Source organism: Urocitellus parryii (genome assembly GCF_045843805.1).
Source record: "Urocitellus parryii isolate mUroPar1 chromosome 13 unlocalized genomic scaffold, mUroPar1.hap1 SUPER_13_unloc_9, whole genome shotgun sequence".
NCBI classification, from domain to species: Eukaryota; Metazoa; Chordata; class Mammalia; order Rodentia; family Sciuridae; genus Urocitellus; species Urocitellus parryii.
In genome coordinates, this window is record NW_027551777.1 from 3,810,170 (window position 1) to 3,824,046 (window position 13,877).

Genomic DNA, 13,877 nt, shown 5'->3' on the forward strand with positions numbered 1-13,877 from the left:
GAGCCTCACCGGGGCGCTTCCCACACCCTTGGGTCCCCAGCAGCTGCTCACCCATCTGGCCCACCCTCATGCCTTCTTGACTTCAGTCTCCCCTTGTAGACACCCAAGTTCTTCTTGAATCCCCAGGCTATCCCAGAGCCATCAAAACCTCCAAATCTCCTGCGTGTCTTCACATCCAGGTCCCCAGCCCTGGGAGGAAGCAGTTCCATGGTCCAGGGCCTGCAGGCGGAAGCCGCTCAGGCTGATGGATGACTGTGCACCTTCTAGATTCAGCTATTCAGCCAATCTAAGCCTACACTCCGGTGAGAGTATGCAGCTCATATTTCTCTATTTTGACAAGGATAAGATGTCTTATTAAATGTTTTTTTGAAGAGTCTGAGTACAAAGCAGGGCTCTAAAGTATTCAGCCCAATGACCTTGGGTGCCTCACCTCTCTCCATTTGTAAAATGGAGATAACACTATCTATTTTGTAGAGTTACTGTAAAGATTAAATGACTTACTATAAGTCCGTAGAGTGGTCTCTGGCATAGAGTTTGAGCTAAATAAATGTTGGCTATGATCCGCATTATGAACATCAATATTCATTCCATCTGTGGCATTTGTTAAGGCATTAAATAAGTTATTTATTCAGGGCCAGATATTGTGTTAAGTGCTAGATTTATAACAATGAACAAGTCAGTTGAGTGCCCTCTGGAGCATGTAATTTTACTTTATCAAATAAACTAATACCAAACTTGTGACATTTATGTAGAATTTAGAAAAAATATAGATTAATTTTTTTTGCATTTCGTTTTCTTTGATTCAATTTCTGGGTCTCATTTCTTACTTTCTTCTCCCTTCTTTAGAAAAAAATATTATCCAAAATATTATCCAAGATTTCCATCATGGTGGCTTCCATTTCGGGCTACACCTTCAGCACTGTGTGTTTCCATAGCGCCAACAGCAACGCGGATCACAAAGTATTTCTGCTGGGAGAGGTAAGACAAGAGGAAACCTTTAGCATCAGTGACTCACAAATCAGCGACACAGAATTTCTGCAAGTAATCGAAATCCATAACCAACAGCCTTGTTCAAAACTTTTTAGTTTTTATGACTATGCAAGCAAAGTTAATGAAGAGAGTTTGGACAGGATTCTTAAAGATCGGAGAAAGAAAGTTATTGGGTGGTACAGATTCTGGCAGATGTCGTACAGAGAACAGGTTATCCATAAACAGCTTACCAGCATAATTGGTGTGCCTGACCTCGTCTTCCTTCTCTTTAGCTTCATCTCCACAGCCAACAATTCCACTCATGCTTTAGAATATGTTCTCTTCAGACCAAATCGTAGGTATAATCAAAGAATATCACTTGCTATTCCCAATCTAGGCAATACTAGCCAACAAGAGTACAAAGTGTCTTCAGTGCCAAATACTTCTCAGAGTTATGCCAAAGTTATTAAAGAACATGGTACTGACTTTTTTGACAAGGATGGAGTGATGAAAGACATCAGGGCCACTTATCAGGTTTATAATGCACTTCAGGAGAAAGTACAGGCAGTGTGTGCAGATGTAGAAAAGAGTGAGCGAGTTGTTGAATCTTGTCAGGCAGAAGTGAACAAATTAAGAAGACAAATCACTCAGAGGAAGAATGAAAAGTAACAAGAAAGAAGGCTGCAGCAGGCAATGTTCAGCAGACAGATGCCATCTGAGAGTATGGAGCCTGTGTTCAATCCTCGGATGCCCTCTTCTGGGTTTGCAGCTGAAGGTAGAAGTGCACTTGCAGATGTGGAGCTCTCTGATCCTCCTCCCCCATATTCTGATTTTCACCCAAACAATCAAGAGAGTACTCTGAGCCATTCACACATGGAAAGGAGTGTCTTTATGCCTTGACCTCAAGCAGTGGGGTCTTCTAATTACGCTTCCACCAGTGCAGGAAGTACCTTGGAAGTGGCGCAGACCTTCTTCCTTCCCAAAGAGCAACTAGAGACAGTGGTGAGGAATCAGACGACAGTGATTATGGAAATTTGATTGACCCTACAGAACCCTCTAATAGTGAATACTCATATTCGAAGGATTCACGACCCATGACACATCCCAATGAGGATCCCAGGAACACTCAGACCTCCCAGGTTTAACTAAACAAAAGAAACTCTCCACTTAGCACTGTTTTTCTTAATTGCTTATTGAGAGTTTGTTGAGGACTTCATCTGGGTGGAGAATGGCCTTCCCAGATGGTGTGGATCACTAGAGGAGAGTCCTCGAATGCAGGACTTGTAGGAGCCTCTGCTGGTGGTCCTCGCCTTTAATGCAGTGCACAGGTTTCATGACAGAATCACTAAGATAATCAAATTGTCCTAATTCTGGTGCGATTCATGGATGTACTGGTAAATTTAGACAAAGCAAAACTTATCAGTATAGTTTCTGTTCTTTAAATTGGAAATTAGAGACTAAGCACAAGTTAGTCTATAAATGTTCTAATAAATCAAAAACTTACATCTTGCACTATCATGCCTTGAAATTTACTTTTTCAAAGGGAAACAAGTTTAGCAGCAGCAGCCTTCAAAGAACTTCTTTCTATGATGAGCCAAATTCATCTTTGCCAGAAAAGAAATTTTGCTAATTCCAAGAAGCCTGATTGGAACAAATCACATATACCTTCTCTTGTCTGCATGACATTGTGAGATTGAAAGAGAAGGCTTTGTTTCAACTTTTTTCTACTAGCCTGATATGTATTGTCACTTAAAATAGTTGCCTTTAAAAAAAAAAGTAGAAATACTAATTACCAGTAAGTAATCATCCAAATAAGTATGTCATAAAATAAGTACTTTTTTTTGTTTTTGGTGGGTGACAGTGACTGCTGTGTTGCACTAGCACATTATGGTCTCTGTTTTGGAGTCTTAGAAGAAGTGGATAACAGCAGTGGATAACAAAAAGGAGTTGGGTACCAGACCTGAGTTTTATGACTAACAGATTCTAGACACAGTGGATTTAGCTGAGCATATGTAAGAGATATAACTCATTTAGCTCTTCTGACAAATTCTAGTGTTAGTTTTATTTGTGGAGGAAAAACATATAATTAACTGGGAATCTTGGTAAATAAAGATTCGTTTTAAATCTGAAAAAAAAATATTATCCAAAGAGAAAATCCCAGATAATTAGGGAAATAAGACCAACAGTCATTCTGTCAGGGGCATGGCTTTGCTAACAAGGGTCAGATTGAATCAAGGGACTTGGAGCAAAAATTCAGCCACATCTCAGTGGTCTATGTTAAGCACAGACAACACGGGAGGAAAATGATGGATCCTGATTTGCTGTCATACCTTTTATGGCAGAGGTGTGAAAAACAGCAGGGTTCAGGGGCCTCTGGAGCAAGAGGGATGGGCAGGTGGGCCTCGGAAAAGCCTGCTTACAGTTACGCAGCCATCTCTCGGTCTCTTGGAGAACCAGCATTGTTTATAGCTCTGTGTCTTCAAAGGAAATAAAAATTGCCGTCCACAGAAGTCCAATTCACCAGACATGAAGACAGATTTGGTTGACAAAAGGGCACTTCTTGTCAAGAGGATTTGCTGCCAGAGATGGGAAGTTGAAGGATCCATCTGATTACCATAAAACCTGGGAGGCAGGGGAGCTGGGTGGTCCACTGGAGAGGAGAAGCCCTCTGGGACCTTGGGTCCCATCTTTTCTGTGGGCAGCAGAAAAGGTCCCACACTCTCGTGTTCAGGCCACAAGGCTGAGGGCAGTGGCTGGGGCCAGGCAGGTCAGAGCAATGAGCTCGTCTGTCTGGGGAGGCCAGTTGGAAGGATGTGTTGGAACGGTTGCTTGGAAAATAGTCCCAAGCCTTCTGAGCCCCTTTGGCATGAGCAGCCCTGGAATATGTATAGTTATGCCAGACCCTAGGGGAGGCCCTCCAACGGGCTCTGTTCTCAGTCCTCAGAAACCAGAATCGCCAAGACGCTTGGGAGACCATCATGGTGCACTTGCAATTGTTTCTCTGTTAGGGTCTACCAATGTGCAGAATCCTGAAAATGCCTGGGAGGGTTACTCAAAGTGTTTTTTTCCTTTTCCTTTTTTAATTTTTTCCCTGAAAACTGATCTTTCTTCAATAATAGGAATAAAAGAAAGTTTAACAAATTTGTTTTCTGCTAAAAAATTAAATAAAAGCAACTGTCTTATGCTTTGATAGCCTCATACACATGATATTTACTATTTGATTGTGGCTGCTTTTGAGATCATAAAGACAGACACAATTCAGCAAATGTCAGTATCAGCCCCTGCTATGGGCCCTAAGGGGATGTGAATGAACACTTTTTTTTTTTTAAATGTAGTACCCCCCACCCTCACCCCAAGGTTATGGACCAGAGGGAATGAGGTCTCCATTTCTTTAACAGGACCCAGAAAAAAAAAAAGGAATAAACTATAATAAAATCAGGCCCTATGTAGGATGAAGGTGCTCCCTGTTTGTCCAGGTGATGGTTTGAGACAAGAACTGATTCTTCCTGAACAAATGATTGAGTCAAGGATCAAATAGCACCTAGCCTGGGGCGGGGGGCGGGGAGGTGTCTGCAGATACCTAAAGTTTCTATCTCATATAGGCAAGCTGGGGGAGATGGTGCGTCAGAACCATGATGCTTTTCTGTCCTAACTTTGTACGCAGGCCTAGGCTTCTGCCTTAAAAGTCTGGCTGAGGTCACATAATCTCATTGTCCCAAGTGCTGATTTGAGAAGGACTGAGAAAAATGACACATTCTCCACCCCCCCCTGCTTTTTTTTTTTTTTTTTTTTTTTTTTGCTACCTGAATTTTGAGTATTGAGACAGAGGAACAAACTAGGGACCACCCATGGTCTGTGTCCCCCATCATCAGAGCTGCTTCCCTCGGAAATGAAGGTCAGATTCTGCATGGACTTCAGGGCTCCATGTGGACAACTTGTTCTGCTCTTTCCGTAAGATTCTAATTCCAAAGGTTTTATTCCTAGAGAAACTTTTGTTAAGGCAAAATGACAATATGGCCTGTCCACCTATCTAAGGTTTTCTCAGAAGCATGGCTCAGTGTTGTGTTAAATCTGATTTCTAAGTCCTCTGAGATTTCTCTCTGGCATTTCATCTGTAATCAGAGCAATCCTGCTTACCCTAAACTTGTAGTGACCAAGTGTCTCCCCAGGAATTGCTCCTGGAGTCCCAGATGTTACCTTCCCTGTATTTGCGTTCAGAATCCACTGGCATTTGGTGTATGGTCACAGTAAACTCTAGGAGTAGAGGCATGAGAGCCTGGAAAGTGCATTGGCTCTCATGACTGTGTCCTGTCACTGAAGGCAGGGCACAATTTCCCTCTGATGGACTCCATTCCATGCACTTGAGAAGCCCCACTGCTGTCGGAGAGCACAGAGGACTTGCAGAGTGGGACTGCTCCATGACCGGCTCCATGACCTAAGACTTGTGTCTATGGGTCTGTTTCCCGGCTTATAGGGCAGAAAAACCTCATGACTTCCAGGCACTGGTGTGAGGAGTGAATCGGACAATGCATATGGAACTAAAATAGCAAATTAATTCATAAAATATAAATGTAAAGCATTTTCCCGGACTTGGCACCATGAGGATGAGCCAGGATCCTGCCCTGGCCAAGAATTACATTAGGAAACCATGACAACATAAGGCTTGTCCTTCTACCTGAAATTTCTTTGGGCGTTTTGCTCAACTATGGACTCATTTTTATTCATAATTGCCTTTTAATTTTCTTATGTCCTTTCAGGTTTTCACTGGATAATAACAGCACCAATGAAGCTGCAAATGTCAGTTACCAAAGTAGCAGTGGTAACAGCCAACCTGAAGGCCCATCTCATCTCCCAGGCCTGCCACCTGCTGATGGAGGAGAAGAACGTAAATAATACATCATTAATGTGGGAGACCCTGGGTTTCCTCCCTGACACCTCAAAAAAATTAATAAGGTTTATATTGATTACTTGTTGAATGATACTATACATATATGTATATGATAGGCATATGCATACAGAGTTAAATGAAACATTATTTAAATTAATTTCCCATTTCTTTTCAATGTGACTACAAGAAACCTTAAAATGATAAACGATGACTCACAGTATATTTGTGGGACTCTGTTGTTGTACAAAATGAAATTGAGTTTTCACAAGCCAAAAAGAAGTCAATTTCAGTTATCTACACTTTCTTTGAGATCAGTTAGTTTCCCCCAAGCATTTCAATTAAAATTAATCTTCAGAATATAGTTTTCATAGATTCTGACCCACAAAGCACTCTGTTATCTACTTAAGTTAATGAATCGGAGGATGTCTTTTTAATCTGTGTTTGAGGAGTAGCCTGGAGCTAAGAGCCATAAACACAGCAGTTTAGGCATGTGTCAAAACACAACAGCCTAATGCCCTATTTAAGGTCCAATTCTTGGATTCCTACAATAATTTTCAAGCCGTATATTTTTCCCAATTTGGGTGACAGTTAAATTGATACTAATTTTCCATGGTAGTAACTGGGGAGGCTTTTGCTGTGGAGAGTGGTAATTCACAGGGTTTTGAAGTTATTGCACTTGTTAAATCGGTGCATATTAAGTTTCTACTCATCATTTCTTTACGATCACAGTAAACGCACAGATTGGTCATCCACTGGGATGTTTGTAAAACATATTTCATGTAAGCAAGGTCGATATAATTGACCAGCTCTACAGACTCTGCGTCAGTCCACATCAGTGCAATAAGGTCTTGAGAAAGATGGTTCATTTCACTGTAGCTGGTGACTCATTTTTAAAGCATCTGGGATGCTTTGAAGAGGTGAAGTCTGGTCACCTGTGTGTGGTGGGGCAGGTGACTTGGAGGTTTGATGGCATGATGGCCAAAATAAACAGAGGATGCAAATGGTCCTCTTGGGATTAAAAAACATTGGAGCTTATCTCACAAGTAATAAATGTGCAGAAACACTTTTGTCTAGAATGTGAGATTTGGAAAACTAGGGAATTGAATGTATAGAAGTGACAAGGATTTAGGTGACTTTGCAGTACCATATGGCTGATTGCTGGTAAATGTGTGATTTGATGCAAATTTGTGGTAATTCTAGGTTACCCTTAATATTGTCCAAAGCAATCTGGCTAAGTATCTCCAGCATGTATGTGGGCAGAAGGGAGCGCTTAGCCATTGCTTCAGGGTCTCCCACCCAGGACCCCCTTAAGGTCTACACAAATGGAATCTGAGCTCTGGGAAGGAGTGGTGACAGACACCACATGCCAGGCAGCACCACTGCTAAGGACTTCTGGTAGTTGAAGACTTGTTTCATAATTGTATTTTGAAAGTTTACAATAAAATCAACAATTTCCCTCAAGTGGTTCCTTTCTCTGGTTGCTCATTTTATTTTATTTTATTTTTTTTTTTAGGAAATATTTCCAAACTGACTCTTGAAACTAGATTAGCAGCCAAATTTTTGCCTTTTAAATTGTGTGTTTACGGTGATGATGAACAGCCGGAGAGGAACCAGCCTTCAAGTTCACCTTTCAGTACCTGTCAGAACTTTATTTTTAAGGATTCTTAACATAACAAAAAAGAAGGGGGATATAAATACAGTTATTATTGTTGCATTTAATTTGAGCAACTTGATTAAGAGTCCAGTTTTCCATTTGGGTCAAGTTTTACCCTGATTTGACTTCCAGGAAAGAAATGTAAATTGCTCTTAGTTATCTTTTAAATACTGCCAAGGCTGCTGGTATTTTTTACCTGGGCTCATAGAAATGCAGAACCCCTAACTACAGGATTTCCTCATCCAGGAGTAGGCATTTGAGGGACAGGTGGCCACAGTGCAGTCACCTGCTGTCTGGAATCCCACACAGGTGTGGAAGTGATGGTGTCAGGCCCTGGTGGGTATGGGTGCAGGACTGGTCATCTCACCCTGCCTCACGGGTTCACTGAATGTGCACGGTAGCTCTGCCTCTGACAATCTGTTATGAGGAATAATTGCCATTGGCATGGCACTTAAACATGTGGGTCACTGTTCTGAGGCTCTGCATGTATTAAGTCTTTCTGTCCTCCAGGCACCTCTACCAGCTGGTACCACGCAAGCCCATATTGTACGTAGCTCAGGAAGCCGGAGCTGAGGCAAGAGCAGCACGGGATTCACCCAAGGGTTCTGGCTCCAGACCCTCCTGTTAGTCTCCTGCATGGGTGCAGGGTCCCCAAGCTCAGGGCTCGGACTGAGATGGGCACAAGCATAGGTAAGCAGACTGCTCAGGTCAGAGTGTGAAGGGGAGAGCCAGGCAGGCTAGGGGGGCATGGAGGAAGAGGTGCTCCCCAAGGAGGGAAACCTTGGCCAGTCCTGAGGGATCAGAGGGGTGCTTGCTGCTGGTGGAGAGGACACTGTCCAGACAGAGGCACGGCCAGCATGAAGGGATGGGAAAGCCGGGCCAATCCAAGAAAGCAATGTGCTTTGGTACTGCAGAGGCAGAGTAAGTTAGGGAGGAGAGTTCATCCCACCCTGCTCTTCCATTTGTTCAGAAGACATTTACTGAGCACCAACTGTATACCAAGCATTGTGTTGGGTGCTGAGGGTTGAGCAGTAAACTCACGGATGGGTGGATAGAGGAGGGAAGGAAGACCTTATAACAGTTCCTGCTGCATGTCACATCAATCCAGACCCCCACGGTCTGCCCACCTGTTTCCAAGATTTTAACTCAGCATTTTCCTTCCAGCCTCCCTTGACCCAGAGACAGGCCTCGGGGCACCTGATGCTGGCTTGTGTGAGTACTGGTGTTCAGAATGAGCCTTGGGGGATGGAGGGTGGCAAATTACCTCTGCAACTGCAGAGCTCCTGGCTGAGGGTACGGAGGGAGTGTCCCCATGGTGCACACTGGCCCCGCCCATCACAGCAGCCTGAGCAGGAATGGGACACAAGGGGCCAAGAGGAGCCATGCCCAGTGGGACCAGAGTTTACAGGGAGGGTCTGCCACCTTCCACCATGGGGAGAGGACCCTGACTGGGTTCTGATAATCTGTCAGTCTGGGTCTCAGGCCCTGCTTGCTACTGGTGTCATTGTGACTGTGGTAAATGACCTTTGGGCATGTGTGTTCTGTCCCAGAGATCAAGAGGAGGCTCCTGAGCCATGCTGCTAGGGTTAGCCCTGGCTGTGCCACCTAGTACTGTGACCAGTGTCAGACAGTCTCATGCCTCTGGGTCTCCCCACCCATGAATGCAGGTGATAGTGGCACCAATAACACCCCTTTCTGTGGGCTGAAAGAGTAACCCAGCAGGCTGAGCTGTCACAGGTGTCCATAAGCATCAGGGCTGGACTTCACTGTGGTGTGGCCATCAGCCAACCATTACTGCTCCCTGCTCACAGCACTGCCCACTTCCCTGACCCACCCTGCTCCAGGCACAGAGCAGCGGGCACCTGCCTCCCTACCTTACCTACCCCTAGGCACACTCCTTGTCCCTCCCCATCCAGCTCTGAGTTGACTCCCACCCTGTCAGACCCCTGGGCCACACACAATAAGGCTTTAAAAATCACCAACTAGAGATCTATCCACGTCTGTGTTCTCCTCAGAGGGGTTCATCTGCTACCAATTTTGTCTTCCTTTTCTGTTCTTTCTTTTTTTCTTTTTGGGGGCTTGTTACAGACAGACACAGCTGGGCATCTTCACAAGGCCAGTGTTCACACCTCATGGAATTACCAAGGGCGGAGCTGAGCATGGCGTGCCAAGTGGTGCAGCAGCCTCTGCTTATAGGAAGCAGATAATCACAGCCAAGTTCTGTGGATGGTGCATTCAGATGCAGGAGAATGAAAAACAGCCGGGAATTGGATGAGCTGCTGCTGTGAAATGTCTCCTGGGCCTCTAGGCGTGGGCCTTCCTGGTCAAGCCACTTTCCTGTGAACCCCGGCCTCCCAGCCCACCGAGTGGGGTTATCCTAGGAAGTACCCAGAATCTCTTCTGTCCTCTTTAAAGAAAAACACTATGACCTTGTCTTCTCTGGACATAAAGAGCCACCAATCACAAGGAACATCTGCCAATGAGACGCATCCGGTCCCTTAGGGAGCCCCTGACTGAGTCTCTACCCTGCCTCATGTTTCCTAGGAGCACGTTTTGCTGCACGTAATGGTGACTCTGCTTCTTTGTGTATTTGCCAAGTCATTTACATCACAGGTTAGTGAGACGCTGTGGAAATGGCAGTGAGGAAGGAAGAGAAAATCTTGCCTCTGTGGTGTTGATGGGCCTCGTGGCTGGTCTGCACCATCACCAGCATTCCATTTTCTTTTAAAACATCAGTGACGCTGTAGATTCATTGCTGGGCTATGAATTACCCTTAACTATAGTATCACGGGTAGGAAGGGGAATTATTGAGTGGATCTAGTTCTGTGATGGAAAATAGATCCTATCCCATCCATAGAAATGTCTTTAAATGCTGAATCGATAGAAGGTTCCTGAAACACTGCTTTGGGAAGACACTCAGGTCACGCCAGGGCAATCATCTATGTCTGCATGAGCATGGTGAAGAGTGGGGCAGCTCCCAGGCCAATGGCCACTGAGGTTCCATCCCAGCCTGTGCACCCTCCAGTCTGCAGACCAAGAAGTTATAAGACTCTCCTGATCACTGAACCAGACCCCAGATCATAAACAAGGAGGGTCACGGGTGGCAGATGAAGAAAGGATACGTGAACTCCAGGCACAGAAAGACTGAGGAAATGCAGGGTCACACAGAAAAGGCCAAGCAGACCAAGGGCCGGCCACACTGTCATCATAATTAATTTGCTGAGTAGTTTTCAAAACATCCTTTAATCAAGAAGCCAGAAACTCTGAGCTCCTGGTGAAGGAGGATAGGTGAGTCAGTTGTGTGCAGCACAAAGACTCTGAGTGACAGAATTGGGGAGGCCAAGAGGCAGTGTGCGGCATTCATGTGCTGTATACAAGTGTGGTAAGGATCGGCATTCACGTGCATCTGACGGAACAGATGCTGGTTTGTGGCAAAAGAGGGAGCCACTCCATATGCAATGGCCTTGCTACACAACTCCAGTGTGACACTGTGCTCTTCCCTGCCCCACGTCCATGTCTCTTCCTCTGAAGCTAGCTTCTGCTTTACTTTGAGGGATTACTCTTCCTTTACTCCCTGTCCATGTGTTTAGGGCTGGGGATGACCCCACCCTGGTTTCAAGAAAAGATACGTGACCCTGACATGGTTGATTAGAGCATCACAGTCCAGTGGACTGGACTCAGAGGTCAGTTCAGGGAAGGACTCAGGAGCTGATGAGATTCAAAGCTTCATTACCATCATCAAGTGGAGACAGATGTTCTCTCAAGTGGCTTCAGCCTGGGAGAAGGAGGTCAAGCTACAGAGACCTCCACCCTGGGAGGCAGGGAGAGGTGAGCCTCTCCAAGCAGACCCAGCAAAACAGGATGTACGCAGACCAAAGTTGTTGCCATTATATAGCACCAGTACATAGATATCCCTAAAATATATTAGTTACATAAATCAATAAATTCCTACTGCTCCTCCCCCACCATTTTAAAGTTGAATTTCTGTCATTTGCAACAACAATAAAAAATAATCTTAGCCAATGCAATAAAAATCCATTTTGCACATAAGACAGAGAGAAGACCCAGTGCTCTTCTTGCACCCAAGGTTACCTGCAAGGACCCCTGGATGTCCTTCCCACCGATGATCATGAGTTCTGCCATGTCCTCAGCATGGGGAGTCTGTGCGTGCACAAACAGGTACCTGCCCACTGCAGTTATGTTTCTCAGGGCAACTAGGCTGCCATCGCTGTTCACCCTGAAGTGTGGGCTTAACACCTCATAGAGCAGCTTGTCATTTCCTTTACAGTCACTGAAGGTCACTGGGAATAGAAAACAACAGAAAAGCATGGGTAGGTTGGTACCTCTCACCTATCAAGTGCAGGTCACCTGGAGGGTTCCCACCACAGCCCTTCATCCTACAGCAGGCCACTTATGCCTGGGTGACTGTGACTGTGTGTTGATGGATTTTACTCAGTCAAAACACACCCTTGATCGCCTCCAGTTCTGAGCTGGTGCTAAACCCTGAGGATGCCAGGATGCAGGACAGGCCCTGCCCTGAGGGCAGTGGGTGGGGTGAACAGTCAGATATGGAAGAGTGACATTTAGGGAGGTGATCTAATTCTGGTACGTTCGAATTGCTGGGCAGAACCACAGAGCCCTGGGGAACATGGTGGACGGCTTCATAGAGGCAAAGTTTGAGCTGGAACCTAAGATAATTAGGAGGCTCTCAACAGAGCCGAGGGCATCCCAGACTATCCTGAGGCATGGATTCAGGAATGAGAACCAGGCAACCAGGAGCACTTGGAGAGGGGCCAATTGGAAATGGAGCAGAGATATTGGGAAGTAGAAAGAAAGTCTGGAAGTGAAACCAGGTGTGTTTTGAAGACAAACTGGGGAAAGCCAGTAAGTTGTGGTGCTTCGTGACAGGCTTGGGCTATTTTCAGTGTGTCTCGGGTCAGGATCCCATGTGTTCTCTGGTTCTAGTGGACAGCAGAGTTTCCCAAGGGTTGAGGTGCACAAGGAGCACACGGGGAGCCTTGTGAAAACCCTGAGATTCTAGTGTGGTGAATCTGGGTTAGAGCATGGCAGATGGAGAGGCCGGGAAAGCCAGGGGCCTGGTGTGTGCTAGTGATCCTGGCTGGACCATGGTGGTGGTGGTGGTGATGTGGGGAGTGAGACAGGAGCTGAGTTTCTGCAGTTATGGCTCAGCCACATGTGGGAAGGCAGACCAAAAGTGGCTCCTGGATGAACCACGAGGGACCTGTGAGTCCTGCTGCCAGCACTGGTGTGATGGCCTTTGTGCTCCCCTCTGGGAGCTTCTGTGTCTAGCACACAACTCCATTGTTAGGGCCTCCACCACCCGCCCGGTGCTGCCTGCCTGTCTGCCTCTGCTGTGGACTCAGGGGCCCTGGTAGGTAAGCCGAGGAGTAGACTCACTCCCTCCAGTAGAGAAACATATGACCATAGTTCCCCTTATCTAAGGGGGACACACTCCAAGACCCATAGTGTATCTCTGAAACCTTGGATAGCACCTAAACCTGAATAGACTATGTTTTTTTCCCTAGGATAAAGTTTAATTTATAAATTAGGCACAGTGAGAGATTAACAATAATAAAAATAATAAAATAGAATAATTATAACAATACACTAGTATAAAAGTTATGTAAAAAGTCTGCAAATCAACATACTGTGAACAAAGTTATGTGGACCAAACCCCCACCCCTTTTCCCATTGAATTCAGCTCATGGTTGACCACAAGTAACCTAAATCAACTAAAACAAAAGCAAAGCCGTGGGCCAAGGGGCTACATGCTCTCTGCTGAGATGCTAACTTATTTGGCAAACTTTTAATTGAAGTTTAGCACAGATACAGAAGAGTGCATAAATCAGACTGTGTGACCAGTGAATTTTTACAATATGGGTGCTCTAGGACCCATCACTCAGACCACAGCACATTACCCTCCCTTCATGGGTAGAATTCCACCCTCCTCTCCAGAGGCTGAGTCCACAGGTTGGGTTCACTTGAGTGTGCATGTCACTGATGTGGCTTCACTCAGCATGCCCTTGTGTGTGGCTGCTTTCATCCTACATCACATTTTGTGAGATTCATCTGCAAGGCCGCAAGTCACATCCTGACCACCAAACACTCTGCAGTATCTGGACCGTTGCACCCCAATCCACTCTGTGCCAGGCTCAGTTAGGGCTTACTTATTCTACTATCAATGGGCACCTGAGTTGGTTCCAATTTGGGTCACTTAAAACATTGCTACTAGGGACTTTCTGCTATGTCTTTTGGTGACAACATCTACATAGGTCCCAGTTCACTGTAAAGCCTTATAAATATTTGGTGAACTGAGCTGATCTTTCTGCTCTGAAAAGATGATGG

The 13,877-nt window shown here is 45.3% G+C and overlaps 1 pseudogene; it reads left to right on the forward strand.

Moving 5' to 3' along the window:
• Positions 1-858: 858 nt before the first annotated feature.
• LOC144251488 (BRISC complex subunit Abraxas 2 pseudogene) lies at positions 859-2,114 on the forward strand (annotated as a pseudogene).
• The last annotated feature ends 11,763 nt before the right edge of the window (positions 2,115-13,877 follow it).